Source organism: Dreissena polymorpha, chromosome 7, assembly GCF_020536995.1.
Source record: "Dreissena polymorpha isolate Duluth1 chromosome 7, UMN_Dpol_1.0, whole genome shotgun sequence".
In the NCBI taxonomy this organism is placed as follows: domain Eukaryota; kingdom Metazoa; phylum Mollusca; class Bivalvia; order Myida; family Dreissenidae; genus Dreissena; species Dreissena polymorpha.
The window spans coordinates 87,063,963-87,083,091 of NC_068361.1; the positions used below are offsets into that span (position 1 = coordinate 87,063,963).

The 19,129-nt window shown below is 33.9% G+C and overlaps 1 protein-coding gene across 6 annotated transcripts in view; it reads right to left on the bottom strand.

Moving 5' to 3' along the window:
- The window catches only part of LOC127837589 (uncharacterized), a 253,953-nt gene that overhangs the window by 212,121 nt on the left and 22,703 nt on the right, over positions 1 to 19,129 (bottom strand). The gene's annotated exons all lie outside the window — the stretch shown is intronic.

Consider the following 19,129-nt stretch of genomic DNA (forward strand, 5'->3'; position numbering starts at 1 on the left):
TTACCAGGTAGAAATCCGTCTTTTTGCGTTTTAAAACTTAAAAATAATCGCGTTTGTCGAAATGGACGTATACGACTAGAAATCCTATTTTCGGTTTTAAAAGCGGTACCGTTTGAAAAATAATAAATTACTTGCTAACAAGGCTATATATTTAATTTAATCTAAATCAATTAGAATATATCTGGTGGTTACAAAGTAGAAATCCGTGGTTGTTTGCGCTTTAAAACTTAACAGCAATCGCGTTTGTCGAAATGGACTTTACGTTTAGAAATCATACTTTCGGTTTTAAAATTGAAAAAAAATACTTGTTTACAAGGCTAAAGATTTAATGACAATTTTGCACACTTTCAAATTGCATCTATATGTATTGATTAACATGTATTTCATTTCAAGGTGTGTGGTTTTAAGTAATAACCGATACATAAAAAGAAATGTTACTGTCACGTAAGAAGTGCGGATTTATTGAAGGTGTATTGAGAAGACAATTACAGCTTTTTTGGATCAAGTGGGTGGAAGAGGGCTTACTGTGAGCAACCGATGAGCTCCTCCCGCTTTCCGATTGCGAGTACACCCCCTCGGCAGCGCTTAAAGTACCACAACAGCAAATAATATAACACAACAATTTTACTTTGTTTGACTGATCATTAGAAAATAAAGCATCTACAACATGTATTTCATTTAGTTAATTATGCATATTTCAAGTTTATAAGCATTTATATTGAAATTTGCCGTGTCTAAAAAACATTTTTGCTTGTTAATTGTTCTTAAAAATATGTATGTATTTTCATACATAATATGCATGTTTATATATAAACATGAAGATCGATTCTAACCAGGCATCGAAATGTACATTTTGCAAAAATGTATGTTAATGTTTACAGAAATTTACCTTATTTCTGTAAATAATGTTTTTATTAAGCAAAGTATTTTACAACCAAGCACAAAATTGCGTGGTGGAAGTTCAAGCAACGTACTTACATCTCTTGATCGGCAACCTCCTCGGTACACAAATAAGAAGGTTTCCGTCAACACCTCCTCCGTGTAGCATTCCTGTGAACGAAACACATCACCTGTCTATTACAATTGCCAATTAAACGTCGTCGTTGTTTGTCTTGTATAATCTTCTTAAGTAAACTCTCGTACTAAAGACAGCGATGGACTATTATTCCGAGGTTATTGATGACCTGGTAGTTGATAATCACCCCATGACGTAAATAACCGCCGGAGGGCCGTAGACCTGAAGGATATTTTTGACTCATAATGGCGTGAAGCGCTGATCACTAACGTCTTAAAAACGTTTGTTTTCGTATACAGAGCAATGTTATTAAAATTGCGCCCCGTATTTGAGTATACTTTTATACTATAGTATATATTTTAGTTTAAAAAAAAACTAAATCGCAAAGTAATTGACTCTGTGTCCTAGTATAACTATTTGTGACCTCGTGAATGTTTCTATTAAACAAAATTACAGAAGAATTACTCAATACAGTATTGTGTGACGAAAATGTGAATTTTTGTTACCGAAAAACATGCATTATCAAGTTATTATGTTTTTACATTAAACAAAATCATTTACGCAGTGATTTTGAACACGATCATGAATTTATTTAATGTCTAACTTTAACGGTTAGTGGTTTTGTTGATTAATTTCCTAACTGGGCAATGCTGACAAATGTCTAAGTACTGCACAGTTAGTTAAATGTTCGATTAAATAAGAATGTCAAAACCTTTATCAAATGTTTCCAGATGATCTGATCAACTATAACACTTATTCTTAATGAAATTTCCTATGTAAGCATGTTGTCTGAGCAACATGACATGGATCTCTTACATCTTAGAGAATTAAACTGAGAAGCTTGATTTTCATCCTAAAACAAATCAAATTCTTCAACTTTGAACAACTTTGAAGAGAGGTTAGAACGATGAAAACATTTAACGTTTTCCAGAGACGAAGACAACAGAGATTGGCAGCTCCTTCTTCCGATATATCCTGACTTTACGATATCTCGTGCATCAGGGGATCTCGCGAGACCTTAAGAAAAATTGAGTAGACGCCATTTTGAACCAGAAGCAGGTAAATGTACATATGCTCAAATATTGAACCTTACTGTTGTGGTTACACTGCACATTCTTATTGTCGACAAAGGGAGCTGCATATAGTTAGGGCTGAGTGCTTTAAATACTTTAAGAGTATCCAAAACGGGTTCATTTCTTTCGGGCGGATGGATTCTTTTCGGAATTTTCCGAAACGAAGAGTATCGCCCATTACGTCATACAAAGGAAGCCTATGATTAGCGGCTAGCAACCCGAGTATCGGTTCAAGTACCGCAGCGCGGGATAGTATAAAAAGACGACACTGCGGGAACGCTAGCTTTTACCAAAGGAACTCTCGGCAAACAACATCTAAATTCATAACACATCTACTATCATTTGGAACCAATTAAACAATAACATTTCAACGGCAAGAGGAAGGCGGACTGAAGAATGGACACGTCAATAACTGAATCTCAATATAAATCGGGGACATGTGTTTATCGACGACTGCTTCTTAAACTTAAACATTTACTTTAATGATACGTTGATAGTCATTATTAATTTCTTCATTAACTTAATGCTCAAATAGTTTATTGTAAGCTTATTGTACGATTATTTTTCTAACAACAATCACCAAGTAAGAAATATAATAAAGATTTGTTGATAATCAAATTAACTTGTTCGTATGTTGTTTGTACACCGAGCCAGTTTTTCCCTCACTTAGATAATCATATTCGGATGATATTGCGGTCCGCATAGGTACGGATTCGCGTTACAATATGGATGGTGAAATGTACCTTATCAGTGGCTGTATCTCAATTTGATTATGGAATATATTGATTACCCCCCCCACCTCCAACCCCCCAATTAAATAAACGTTTTATAATAAACATTTATAATTGTGTTCATTCTTATTCGCAATCTTACTTTATGTAAATCAGAGTAAATTGTTACACGTAAATTAGTATAAAGAATTGTTGGGTTATGTGTTGGGTTATGTATATATATATATATATTTTATTTCAATATTTAATACTTAATATAAGTTTTTATGGTTTTATTTTAATAAGGTGATCTATAGATACTAATTCTAAGAATTTATTTTAAAACAGGTGCTTGTTAATCAAATTATAATATAAATGTGTGGAACGTAATTTTATAAGGTGTCTTAGCTCAGGTACCGTAATAATTAATACCACACAATACCTGGTGTTAAAGGGATCTTTTCACGGTTTGGTAAATTGACAAAATTGAAAAAAGGTTGTTTCAGATTCGCAAGTTTTCGTTTTAGTTATGATATTTGTGAGGAAACAGTATTACTGAACATTTACCATGGTGTAATATAGCCATTTTATGCATCTTTTGACGATTTAAAAACATAAAAATTATAAAGCGTTGCAACGCGAAACGATTGAATAATTTGGAGAGTTCTGTTGTTGTCGTTTAAATTTGTAAAACTACGAAGATTGCTTATATAACGTTTAAAATACGCCTCATATGTATGCTTGTCAGGATAGCTCAGTGAGATAATGCGTTTTTACTCCAGAATTCCGGGGGTCACACTGGTTCGAGCCCTACTGCGGGCTTTTTTTTAAATTTTATTTTTGATTTTTCACTGCAGCTTTTAAAATTTAATGTTTACATTTATCAATATAAAGCATTTAATGACAAACTTCAAAACATGCCAAAATCTGTGAAAAGGCCCTTTTAAGACAAATAATTAAAATTGTGTCTTTTACCAGGTTTTGTGTGGTGAAATTGGTGGATTTGTTGTTTAATGTCTTTTTGAGTTATGAATAAATTAATTTAAATGAAGTTCATTTATTTACAAGAAAAGGAATTCTGTATTATGGAAGTGTGTTATGTTACAATGCAACTTTGATGTAATACAAGTAAACTCTATTGTAACCGTAACTGGATTTTCGGAACGTTAACTGTAGTAGTCTGTTATATCTGATGGAAAAATTGCCATTATTAAAATATGCAGTAACACGTCAATTGAACAGCCTGGATGCTTTCGGTGTGAAACTCTGATAGAACGAAAAATAATTCACCCATGAACATTATAAAAGTATGATGCTAACATATATGGTTGCTTATATGCCTTCTTAATACTTTCCATGAGGCCTGTTGTGACTTACCTAGAGAGTTGTGACTGACCTGTCGGAAGCGCGTTGGCGCATGCGCCATAAGGAGACGCTTGGAGCTAGACAGACTGTTTAACAAACACTCAGTGAAATGAGTTTGTTATAATTACTTATAAATTAGGGTATATTTTAGCAAGTGTTGAGTTTTACGTGGTAAATAAATAGAATACAACATGCCTTTATATTTTTATCTAAATTAAGAATAGCACATAACACATATGGTGTTTATCTAAATTGCTCATTTGTATTTGCAGTTTGACGATGCCTCGAGGGAAACCACTGAGTTATGGGGTGCAGAAGAAGCACGAGTGATCATGACCTATACTTCATGAAGCATTCCAAAATTCACTTGACGATGGTTTCCTGCTCGATGAGGATGACTCCATATCAAAGAACAGTGAGAATGATACTTCTTTCAACACCGCATTCTATGAAGACAAAGCAACTCAGTGCTGTTCGCCACCGTCAACAACAGCACCACACTCAACAGCAGCTGAAGTTGGAGACCTCTAAGTTGAGATAACTGTGCCTTCCAGGGTTGATCGTTAACATACTGAACGTAGTGGTGTCCCAAAGCCATTTATTGTCAATACGCTCGCTAGAGACATGGATATTCTCTGTTTACATTCAGATCAAACCAATGGCAAAACATATGCAATCATGAAAGTATGTATTAATGAAGCAGGACAAACTACGGTGTATTTGCATGGTACGGAAGTTGCCCAGTACCTTTTTGTGGTTTATACATTTCTAGTGAGTATCTTTTTGCTTTTTTAATTTATCCTTACAAATATAGTGTGTGTCATATGTGAAATTTTCTTTTTAAACCGAAAAACAATATAAAACAAATATCAGGTACGTTTAAATTCTCATATTGTCATACTTACGATTACTGAATAGTGTTTGAAACATTGTTTGTGATGAAAAATTCCTATATGATTATGGTTTTGCTTCAGCAATTAACATTCATAACCTGTCTCATTCGATAATGGCTCTTATGCTTAAATGTATGTTGCCTGCATTAGTTCAGAATAGTAGCTGTTTACTTGCAATATTCTATTTTTAATATCAATAACTTGCTTAAGGTAGTGCACCTCTAATGGGCACATATCCAAATATAATCTAATTAATTATTTTCTTAATCAGCATCATTTCATTGAACTACATGCAAATTTGTAGGTAGGCTTTCCGTGCTATTTAAAAAAATATACCGTTTTTTTCAAAACCACCCCCACGCCCAGCTTTTGTACAGTTTATTTTCACCCCTGGGGTATATAAAAGTTCCATAATTCATTCAAATTTCTAAATATGGGCATGCTGTTGGTGTGTATAGATGCAGTAAAGGTGTTTAAAATTTAAACAAGATTAAATAAGTATTCTTTTACAGACATTTATTTTTTACAAATTTTTATCTATGGAAGAGCGCCATGAAATGTAAGTGATTTCAGCCAAGTAAAAATTGGGTCGGTTAAAAAAAGTGTCATAAAATTCAAAATAGTACCATTTAAGTTATATTTTAAACATAGTTTTTATAGAAACACTAAATACAGCAAAAATACCAAGAAATAGACAAATTTACCGTTTACTTTTTGAAATAAAAATAAAAATTCAACATGCATCATCCGTATTTTCAGCAGTAAATCACCCAATTTAGCCATAACGTTGTTTTAATTTAAAAAATTGAAGGATGTGCATAAAAATTTCAACATATTAACAACAAAACATAGCATATATGCATCATTAAATCAAATTACGTTAGAAAAGAAATAAAACGTGTCGCAAAAACTATGCGATGTCGGTAGGATTCGAACCTGCGCGGGAAGATCCCAAAAAATTTATAGTCCATCGCCTTAACCACTAGGCCACGACAACTTCACATTTGCGCAAGCTTAAATTAGATATGCATACGTAAACAGGTAAAAAGGCTCGCCAATCTTTGAAGAAATCGCGAAATCGTATTTTTTCAGATGATATTTGGATCATAGTCAATATTTATTGTGAAAATAATGTATTCTAAAGGAATTACGTAAACATATAACAAAATTCGAACTTTGAAAAAAATAAAATGCATCTCTCGGAAATAACCGATCATTGAAGATCGACAATGATCGTAAAATAAATCGCGGGAAATCATTAGAGGTGCACTACCTTAATACGTGTAATGTTTGATACATTGCTGAATTTGTTGTGCCAGGTGTATTGGTATTTGGTAATAAATTATGAATTTGTAATGCAATGTCATTATGCTGTAAAAACTATTTTCAAGTATTATTTTATAACATGGACTAAAATTGTAACTATGATGGTTTATAACGAGATCGTATGATCACAAATGGTATCATAGGCTCCTCTGTAGAAGCCGGGTTTTATTTCATATAATATAGCATTATTTACACAAGAGGGCAAACCTTTTAAGTTTAGATAATGCTTCTATACAACATGCCCTCGGAATCCAGATATTATTTTCATTACCTTTTTACGTTCTAGGCACTTATACACAACTGACTGATGACCTGTACAAATTCACTATCACAATGTTCATCATAATCGGAATACCTAGAAGTAAATCCAGATTTAAATCCTCGGCATCACATGGCCTAAAATCCGTCTACGACACGGTGAAGATACACAGAAAAGCGACTAAATACCTGTACCGAGATGCTTTATATAGAATAATGTCACTGTATACGGTTCTGAAGATTTCTATATTCCTAATCTAGGCGGTAAATGTTCTAATTGGTAAAATCGTGAATTGAATTTAGCGGTTATTAAAGAGAACGACGAACAACAGACATTTAATTAGAGCAGACCAAAAACAAATGCTCTCTGTAATCCAAATGTATCCACAGCTTAATTCAAATTATATTACAGATAATTGGCATTTGGATTAATCAAATTAAAGCACGGAAATTAAAATGAAAAACAAACATCGTATTAAAAGAACCATAATAAGTTGTGTGTCGTATCTCTCCTTTAATTGAATACTTTATCGTATTTCAAAGGCATCCTTAAATACCGGTAATCGTTGTTTTGTCAAACTGGAGCCGGATATAATCGCAATAAAGAATTAGGCGTGTGATTTATTTTAATTGACACATTTCAATTGTATAATAATACCGCATACATTCTCATGTTAATAATATGTAACAGTTAATTTGTTTCAAATCACAAAAACTGGAACGCGAAATCGTGTTTCAGAACTGTTGATAGGCGTGTTAACTTCCATGGCAACCGACAAACAGGTGCGCGCTTAGACTTATCTCGACGAAACCACGCGATGTGCGAGAGTTTGCCGATATTTCGCGAGCTGCCTATCTCTGTTATCTACCTCTCTTTTTTTTGTACCGGTCAGACTTCGTGTTTTCTTCGGTCTTGATAGTTTTTTCGTCAATAGTCGATAGCGACTGTAGACGCCGTCTTGAAAGGAAGTGTAACGTACTTGCATAATTGCCGAGATGTCGGTGTCAAAACAGACCGCATTATTTGGGTAAGCGTTCCATACAGGTGAACCAACCACTTGTGATATTTCTTAAGTAATAATATAATATTATTACTACCAGTGTATTACTTAATTCATAATTTGCGTTATGCATTTATCCGCACGTCAATTACCACAATGACAATTGCTAAGACTGACAATTGAACACTTCATAAGATACAGCAAGAATAATAGTCGGTCAAATATGCCATAATCAAGTAAAGAGATGAAAAAATTGTTTATTTTTCAAACAAAATCAACCCTTAGTTGTTGTGCCAACCCTAAACTTTGAGGATTTACATGTTGAGATTTTCATTATTTTTTGCTAAATTCACTAAGATAAATATTAAGTCTGAGATCCTGTTTTGCTAAATTCAATTAAATTGAATTAATTTTAACGTAACTAAACTTTCCTAGCGATAGCATGTTCAACCGATTTAAAGGATGTCTGAATTCTATTGCATATTGTTATTTAACTGGAAAACAAAGTGTCATTACGTGACAATTTAGAATGAAAGTGAGGTATACTAAAACGATACATCCTGCAACGTTGCATCAGATAGATATCAATGTAGCGGTAGGATAAAGAGAGAATAACAGGTTACTTCATGATATGATTGCCGAGCCGTTGGTTTATTCCTGCCGAGCCTCATATATAACAAAACGATCAGACAGTAACCTGTTTATCTGTTTATCATACCTGTTCGTCCCCTATTTTAGGGAAATAATGAAATTATCGCTTAAAAGCTGCAGTTTTAGCGGGAAAGAACATGATTTTTGTCGTTTGACGTGTTAATAATGACGTCATGAACACGCGCGCTTAATATTTGTAAAAAATGTTTTTTTTGCGGTTTGTGTTGCATTTTGTGCTTAAACAAATTACACCTTGTTATCAATTTTTTGTAATGTTGAGTCTTACTCGATTTTAATAAAAATGAGTACTTTATAGTTGATTCCGAGTAATATGACAATCCTCCACATATGACTGATATAAGAACTTCTTATTGACCATGATATACAAAAATGTATAATGCAACGTTATATAAGGCAGATATCAATGCGGTGGTATGATAAACTAGTAATATGGCATCAGTTATGAAATTCTCAATCATATTTTAGCAGAAATTGAACTTTAACCCAAAATCTTTGTAGACGTATGATGTTATTATTATAATCAATGTATCTTTTTTAAATAATTGTCACACTTAGAGAATACGAGGTTATTGTGGAATACAAATAGGTTAATTTAGCCGAGGGTTCATGTCAAGCTAAATAAACTTATTTGTATTCAACACTTACCTGGCATTCAATACATTCAATCATGTCCACACAGTTATACTTCATAACGAAAGTGAACATCAAAAAGTTGCAGAAAAACAACGCTTACTGTAAATATTCCACAACGTAATGATTAAACACAAAATGACGTCGTTATCGTTCGGGCACTTTTTGACGATGCTGTTTCAGCATCGTCTAAGTTATGATACCATGAAAAAAATCTTCACAATGGCAACCTATGTAAAAGACCGAGCCAGTCCGATTGAGATAATGCTCGGTTCGAGAAATACCGAAATCCCCGTAATTACCGAAATTATATATATTAGTTTTTCACTATCACACTTGGATAAAAACAATGTTTTATAAGTGATTTTATTGTATTTTGCAATATTCTATATAAGGGATAAAGGGATTTATGCAATTAATTGTGTTATCTTCATACACATTTACCTTTTATTTACACATTTTAAATTCAATTGATTGTGTTATCAACAAAAAATCGTTGAAAAACGAAATGACCCAAGTCTATGTAACGGCGGTCTTATTTGTTGAGAGTGCCCTATAACGACGCATCTGTTTGGTTACCTGAGTTCAGTGTAAATATCACTCCTGTGGAGACTGAATGCAAAACATATTAACTCATGATTGTTGTACTTAAATTTGTATTACTGTAAAAGCGATATGGAACTGAAATTAATTAAATCAATTAAGGTTTTTAATTTTTAGATGCCATACTTTCTGGCAGTGGTTTTAATAGGGGCCCCTGTCAGCAACCCCTTGTCATAAGCTGTGTTTATGGAAGTAGGTGAATATAACTTGTACTTCTTTTGTGGAATCTACAAATTTAATTATGTACATGAAAATAAGTAATAAACATAATATGCAATGACCAACATAAACACTTGCAACATGTAGTCAAAATTGTTTTACAGCATAACCAAAAACATATCCGGACTTCAAATCAAAGTTTACGCGTACACCTTTTTCATAGTGAAAATTAATCTATTTATAGTATGTTTTGTCAAATGGCAGTCACGTGACTTATGAATGAAATAGTGAACTTTTGCAGACTAAACCGATGCATTATCCCACGGTCTTATTAACAAAAACATTTGGGTGTAAAGTGTTCAAAAGTTTTGCATTAAGTAAAATTCATAAAATCCATCAATTGCAAACCAATCAACCATATCTTACCTTTTAACCCGCTATTTTCCACATAACAAACAACAACTATAGCGAATTGTGCGTAGTGTACCATGTGCTATTGTATAAAGTCAACGGATGTCGCTTATGTATCAAACAGAGGCAAAACAAGAAATTGCGTCGAATTAGGGCAGCGTCGATTCGGGTAACTCGAGGAAAAGTCTTTGCTCATATTACGGGTTTGTATAATTTCTTCTTTCTATTTTAGTACAGTCGATTGGTGTATAGCAAATTTTAGTGAGTAACGGATAGGTTAAAAGTTTTTAGCAAAATACTTTCATTTACGTAAAGATTACGTGAATACCAAATGCCTATCATTGTTCAGTCGATTCATGTTTTAGTTGACGTGTATCAATGTTTAACTTACAATTGTTTCTTTTTTCGAAAGCAAAACAAGGTCACGTTATGAACCCACCATTTTTGTTGACGAAAGGTAATGTGAAGACGTATGATTTCCTGAATTTTGCAGATTTTGTTTGGTAAACATTATGTTCATTGATATAATATTGTAGTATAATGTGTCCTTTCTAACAGTAAGAATGCTCAGAAACCAAATTGATGCGTACCACATAAAATAAGCACGAGAGCTGCAACTCGTGATTTAGTGAAAAACGGACATGTGGCGACACATATTCGGGAAGTGGGTATTGTCTCAAACTTTATGAAAACTCAATCGCAGTTGTCCAATACACATGTGGGTTGGCACGTGGCTATGATATTTATTAGTAAAAACATAATTTTGAATGAAAAATAATAAAATTATAACGAAAACTCGATTTCTCTGAAAACATATTTTTCACTATCAAATCTATATATATAACAAGGTATTCAACTCAAAAAGACCCGAATATAGGGTGCATAGCTTTGAACAGCCAATACTTCTTCAATTGTGCAGCAATTTCCATGAACTCGGTCTTACTAAACGCAGAAATGAAGTTCCTTTTCTGGAAATGTACATATCTTGCAATATGTTTTACAAATGCTGGGTAAAATTTCAAGAAATAACACGATACACATGTAATTCGATATAAACCTAAGCGATCCGGTAATTGCTAAATCAGTTTACCCGGAAATTTGCGCTGTAAACAAAAAATATTTGTCGGAATTATAAAACTGCTGGTATGTTTCAATAGGAAAGACATTTGTCTTTCGAGGTTTAAAGGTTTAATTACTGAATGCATGGTCTTTACATTTAAATGAGTCTCGAAGTCCTTAGCTATACGTTATACACCAATCGACTGTATTAAATATCATTTTAAGTCAAATGAACTGTGTCACAGTAAAAGAGACATTAAGGCGACAGTGGCCAGTTAAGATCATCCTGCAGTTGCTTGAAAGCTGTTAGCCTAAAAGCGGTTTTCTGACAATAACAAATAGTTTAATTGGAAACTGATTAGACTGCCCTTTCCATGTGACCTGGCTCAAATAATAGTATTGTCATTAATCAAATGATTTTATTTCGAACATAAATCAAGTGTTTTTTAGCTCCACTGGCCAGAGGCCAGCGTGGCTTATGTCATGGTCCTGTGTCCGTCGTGCGTGCGTCCGTGCGTTAACCTTTTTTAAACATCTTCTACTCCTATACAACAAGTCCAATTCTGATAAAACTTCTCACAAATGTTCCAGGGGTGAACCTCTTTCAAATTTGTTCAAGTTATGCCCCTGGGATCAAATTTGACCCCGCCCCGGGGGTCAATATATTAAACATATGCTTATATAAAGCCTATTTTTCGCAAACTTTACAAATCGTCTTGTCCATTACCATCGGGCCTAGTGCTTCCACATTTGGTATGTAGTGAAATCTAATAGTCCTCTACCATTTTTTTTCAAATTATGCCTCTGGGGTCAAATTTGACCTTGCCCCAGGGGTCACACACATGAACATATGCTTATATAAAGCCTATAATGTGCAAACTTTATAAACCTTCTTGTCAATAACCATAGGGCTTAGGGCTACCAAATTCGCTATGCAGTGACATCTAAGAGTTATTTACTTAGTTTGTTCAAATTATGTCCCTGGGGTCAAAGTTGACCCTGCCCCGGGGGTCACAAAAATAAACATACGCTTATATAAAGCATATGTTGTGCAAACTTTAAAATCCTTCTTGTCCATAACCGTATTGCATACGGCTACCAAATTCAGTATGTAGTGACATCTAATAGTCCTTTACCAAATTTGTTTAAATTATTTCCCTGTGGTCAAATTTGACCCTGTCCCGGGGTCACACAAATGCACATATGCTTATATAAAGCCTATTTTGTGCAAACTTTAAAAACCTTGTTGTCCATTACCGTAGGGCCTATGGCTATCAAATTCAGTATGTAGTGACATCGTAAAGTTCCCTACTTATTTTATTCAAATTATGCCCCCTGGGGTCAAATTTGACACTGCCCCGGAGGTCACAAAAATGAACATACGCTTAAATAAGGCATATTTTGTGCAAACATTAAAAACCTTCTTGTCCATAACAGTATGGCATAGGGCTACCAAATTTGATATGTAGTGGCATATAATTGACCGCTACTAAATTTGTTCAAATTATGTCCCTGGGGTCAAATTTGACCATGCTCCGGGGATCACTAAAATGAGCATATGCTTACATAAGGCCTATTTTGTGCAAACTTAAAAATCTTCTTGTCCATAACCGTAGGGCCTTGGGCTACCACATTTGGTATGTAGTGATCTTTCATTGGAGGTACAATGCGGCTGGGTTCTAGTTCGCAGCGTAATCAAGCTCCGTGTAATCGGTATCCTACAATAAATAAGTGCAACTCCAGGAAGTGTTTATGTTGCAAGTTTTTAAATATGTCATCTTTTATTCTTTCATCTTTTAAGAACCGTAAATTTTCAGTTAATATTAAATCCGATGTCTCATGAAATTATATGCATGTGGTTTATGTTATTACTTGAAATGTACACTGTTGTGCTGCGCAATACGTTGGGCAGACTGGTAGATCACTTAAAAAACGTTTTAGGGAACTTTTTTAACTAAAAATAACAATAAATTTTATACCTTCATTTACCAGCACTTTAATAAAACGGGTCATAGCGTAACAAATATTTCAATTCAGCCTGTGGAGCAACTTATTTTTAATAATAGTACTTCAAATCAGTGCCAATTAAAAGCAAGGTGCATGTCAGAATTTGAATGGATTAAACGTTTGCAATCAGCTTACCCACTTGGATTAAACGATAATATTCTAAATGTTGGAACAATTTCTAAAAATAAATCGATTAATTCATTTACTCTGTTTAGTAAACGTCTAAGAAATAAACGTTCACATGGCATTAGAAAAAATGGTAACTTAAGGCGTAAATTAAAACGTTTGCTTTCTTTTAATGACTGCTACACATTATTACAAAATGGGGGTGAACATAAATTACTAAGTGCACTTTGCTCTCTTTCTGTTTCTTCGTTGGCGCATATTGATAAGGAATGTAAACTTATTTTACTTCAATCTGACCCTCTATATGAATGCGCTCGTATTATTGAATCTTTCACTGACTACTATCTTAAACCTTTTATTAAAAAATGTCCTTAACAAAACTAGAAATCGTATCAAAATTGAGTTTTGTAACAAAGGTCTTGATTTAATTGGCCTTCCTAAAATATTCAATGAAAAAAATGTACGTCTGTTGATTCCCCCTTATTTCCGCAATACTGAATCACCACTTATTTGCTACAAATATAGTAAACCTGTAAGAAGTATCGTTTTTAATTATAATTCTATTTCCACATATATAAATGTAATAAGAAATTGTCCTACATTATGTGACTGTACTAATTCTAAATATATATATGGTCTAGTTGGACATGTTATTACTGGGGACCTTAATTTTATTCAAAATAAAAACCTTAGAAATTTACTACGCAGAGGCCCTAAGTACAGACTGCCTATTCATGTTGATTTTGATGACTGCATTAAGACTATCGTAACATCCTTACATGATTATTGCACTAAATGGTGCAGGAAGGAAAATGCTGAAATTACTGCACTCAATGATTGGAAAACAAAAATATTTAGTATGGCCATGAATTCAATATGTTTTTATGATACAAATACTTTGGCCCTACCACAGTCACCTAAATTTAATAAACAAAATCTCTGTAAATTGCTTGAAGACTTAAAATCTAAATTCGTCTTAGTTCCTGCTGATAAGGCTGCTAATAATGTTATAATAATATGACGAGTGTTTTATGTTCAAACTATTTCACAAGAACTTTCACGAACTACATCATATTGTGAGTACAATAAGCAACCTAATGAAATTATTACCGACCATATTGCCAAATGCATAAAATTAAATGTAATAGTCAATATTACTGACAAGAAATTGCCATCACTTTACTGGATACCTAAATTTCATAAGACGCCATATAAAAGTCGTTTTATCGCTAATTCAGTGTCTTGTACCACCAAACAATTATCAGTGTATCTTACATCTGCATTGAGTGCTATAATATATCATATAGCTTAATTTTGTAATAAAGTTTATGAAAATAGTAATATTAACCTATTATGGTTTAATAAAAAACACCTTAGAAGTTATTGATAAAATTGAAAATAAAAAATATAAGGTGTCACAGGTAAATACTTATGATTTTTCTACACTATATACAACGCTTCCTCACGCTTTAATAAAATCCAATCTTGTTTCTTTGATTGAAAAAACTTTTGCTAGAGAGAAGTGTTTGTATCTAGCTTTAAACACTAAAACAGCTTTTTTTACTAATCAGATATTAGATAATTATATTATTTGGACTGGTCTTGACTTTTGTGCAGCACTTACTTTTCTTCTGGATAACTTGTTTGTTGAATTTAATGGTAAAATATTTAAACAAATTATTGGCGCTCCTAAGGGTACTAATTGTGCGCCACTTATAGCTGACCTTTTTTATATTGTTATGAAAGCGAATTTATGTTAGAATCTAAAACTAAGCAAGTAGATTTGATTAATTGTTTTAACCTTACTAGTAGGTACATTGATGACATTCTTAATTGAGATAATCCAATATTTGAACAATATATTCACAAAATCTACCCAAAAGAACTAGTCTTAAATAGATCGTGTATATCCAATACAGATGCTGCGTATTTAGACTTACATTTAACTATTAATAATAATTTGATCAAAACTAGTTTATACGACAAACGGGACGATTCTAACTTTGAAATTGTGAATTTTCCGTTCCTTGATGGCAACATTCCTAAAGGACCTTCCTATGGTATTTCGCAGTTGGTACGTTATGCCAGAGCATGTTCATGTATTAAAGATTTTAATGATCGTAATCTTATATTAACAAAAAAATTGCTAAAACAAGGCTTTTTGTATCATAACCTAAGAAGTAAAATTGCTAAAGTATGGTGATTTAATTTCAAAATATAATGTTTTTTTCAAATGACATTTAAATAATGGAATCTCCCATCCATCATTTTACGGAGATGTTTTGAAGCATGTCCGCAAATTTAAATATGTTAAACCAAATGTTCTTATTAAACTTTTTTATTTAATTAACTTGTTTTTATCAAAATGATACGATGCTTATGTACTTAAAACACGTGTTTGATGGTTTTCGATTCACTATATCTTTCTTCTCTTAAAATTTGGAACCATTAGTGATATTATAAGCATTTTTCACTGTTAAATAAAATTGTGTCATTGTGTCGTATGAACAAATCTGCACGAAAACTACATTGTAGGCATTTTTCACTGTTGAATAAAATTGTGTCATTGTGTCGTATGAACAAATCTTCATAAAAACTACATTTGGTATCAAATCGTACATCAAATCATTTCTGTCCTCAGTTGTCAAAACACCTATATACTGTTTGATTCCAATAATGTCGCTTTAATGGAATTACTATGTTTATATATTTTATTCTTAATATTTAATAAACTAAACTTGTTTTATTAGTAGTACAATTTTGCAGTAGCCCCCCATTAATAGTTTTATAATAACTTTACAGTACTGCCCCTGGATTTTTTTCACGTTATTGTGTCTTCGCCTGTCAATTACGTCATAACTCTTTCTCTGTTCCTGGGTACATGGATTTTCTGACGTCATACGATCAACTTTCCAGTTGTAAGCTATATGCATGGGTCATTGGGTTTATAACGTTCAATTTTCTTTATATTTTCTCTCTGATAGGCGTTTCTTTTTTGATTTAATTATTATTAATTTAATTTTTAGCAGTCACATAAACAACCTAGCAATGTAATATGGAATGTTTACACCCATTATTGCTGCTTCTTCCTGTATTTGCGCGATGATTATCTGAAATATTAACTTAATGACGCTATATTCTTGAATCTTTTTCTAAAAAGAAGGAATGTAGTTGACACTTGTTTGAAGTTTCATTTTATCGTTCGTCCAAAAGTTGTAACTCTGTTGCTCTGTTATCTTCAATACCATTGACTAATTAAATTGTAATTAAATTGAATGCGTTTTAATTCCCTTTTATTATTGTTTGATTTGAGTTACAATGCTTTGACGTTAAATTTTATTTACACTTAAATGTATTATGAACATTGCTGGGCCAAGTGTGAGGTTGAGTGCTCTATAACCGGTTTAAACCCCCAATGCTTTGCATTGACCGTTCCAAGGCGGTGACCCCAGCTTTATTCATAGTTTGTGTTTATGTTGGTTTGTATTGTGCTGTATTGTGCTGTTTTGCACTGTTTGGGCAATCATTCACTTCCCTTAAATAAAGGACCAACTAATTGTTTTTAATGAGAATTCAATACTGATCCAGAAGCTGGAGTTTCACTTCTTTATATTCTAATAGTTCTCTACTTACATTGTTCAAATTTTGCCCCTGGGTCAAATTTGACCCTGCCCCGGGGGTCACAAATATGAACATACGCTTAAAAAAAGGCCTATTTTGTGCAAACTTTAAAAACCTTCTTGTCCATAACCGTATGGCATAGGGCTTCCAAATTTGGTATGTAGTGACATTTAATACTCCTCTCCCAAATTAAGCCCCTTGGATCAAATTTGACCGTTCCCCAGTGGTCACAAAATTGAACATATGCTTATATTGGGCCTATTTTGTGCACACTTAAAATCTTCTTGTCCATAACCATTGGGCCTATTTCTACCAAATTTGTTATGCATTAAAATCTTAAAGTTGTCTACCAAGTTTTTTCAAATTATGCCACTGGTGTCAAAATTGACCCTGCCCCGGGGGTCACAAAAATGAACGTATGCTTTAATAAGGCCTATTTTGTGCAAACTTAACAAATCTTCTTGTTCATAATTAAAGAGCCTTGGGCTACTAAATTTGGTATGTAGTGACATCGAATTGTCCTCTACCACATTTGTTCAAATTATTCCCCTGGGCTTAAATTTGACCCTGCCCCGGGGGTCACAAAACTGAACATATGCTTAAATAAAGCCTCTTTTGTGCAAACTTTAAAAAATTTCTTGTCCATAACCATTGGGCCTATGGCTTCCAAATGGTATGTAGTGACATCTTATAGTTTTCTACCAAATTTGTTCAAATTATTCCCCTGGGGCCAAATTTATATATAAAAATGCTCACCCTTCCAACTTAAAGCGTCCAGTGGGGCGAGGGATTGAAAGAGAAAGTCACATGCTTGAGTACATTTCAACCCATGCGCATTGCACGATTTTTATGCCCCCCTTCGAAGAAGATGGGGTATATTGTTTTGCCCATGTCGGTATGTCCGTCCATCCGTATGCCGTATGGCCGTCCACCAGATGGTTTCCGGATGATAACTCAAGACACTTAGGTCTAGGATCATGAAACCACATAGGTACATTGATCATGACTCGCAAATCATCCCTATTGATTTTGAGGTCACTAGGTCAAAGGTCACGGTCACGGTTAACAGAAATAGTAAAATGGTTTCCGGATAACTCAAGAACGCTTTGGACTAGGATCTTGAATCTTCATAAGTACATTGATCACCACTCGCAGATGACCCCGTTTGATTTTCATGTCACTAGGACGAAGGTTAAGGTCACGGTGCCCTGAAATAGTAAAATGGTTTCCGGATGATAACTCAAAAATGCTTATGCCTAGGATCATGAAACTTCATAGGTACATTGATCTAGACTCGAAGATGACCCTCTATTGATTTTCAGGTCCCTAGGTCAAAAGGTCGAGGTCATGGTGACTCAACTTAGCAAATTGGTTTCCGGATGATAACTCAAACTTCATAGGTGCATTGATCATGACTCGCAGATGATCCCTATCGACATTCAGGTCACTAGGTCAAAGGTCAATGTCACGGTGACTTGACAGTTACATGGTTTCCGGATGATAACTCAAGAAAGCTTACGCCTAGGATCATAAAACTTCATAGGTACATTGATCATGACTCGCAGATGGCCCCTATTGATTTTCTGGTCAATATGTCAAAGGTCAAGGTCACAGTGCCAAAAAAACGTATTTACACAATGGCTGCCACTACAACTGACAGCCCATATGGGGGCATGCATGTTTTACAAACAGCCCTTGTTTCACATTTAAAAAAAACGTGGAGCGATACAGGGCCATCATGGCCCTCTTGTTAATGGTTCCTCGGGATCAATGACTCCAGCACTTTCTTGTTGCGAATTGAATACTGCTTAAGGCGATGCTAGGGGGCGTGAGAGATGTTGCATCTTCCATTATCTCTCATGAACTGACTCAATAATACCGAGTCAGCAATATTTGACTTAATTTTTTGGTTTGGTTGCTCTAACGAGGGATCGAATCTTTCAGAATCTTCCTTAAAGCCTAGTGGTACAGTGTCGTCTTTGATTGCAGGAGGATGTGCTGCGGGTTTGATCCCCAGAAGCGACATTGAAAACTAGCCTACTTTGCTATCGAAAAGGCTGCTAAACCTGATATAATAAGCTATTGTGAATTTTCTTTCACATGATGGTCATCAGTTATATTATATAAAAACTAACAGCAGTAGTAAACAATGGGAAAATAATTAATGAACGCATCTTTCATTTGACTTTGACACTTTGAG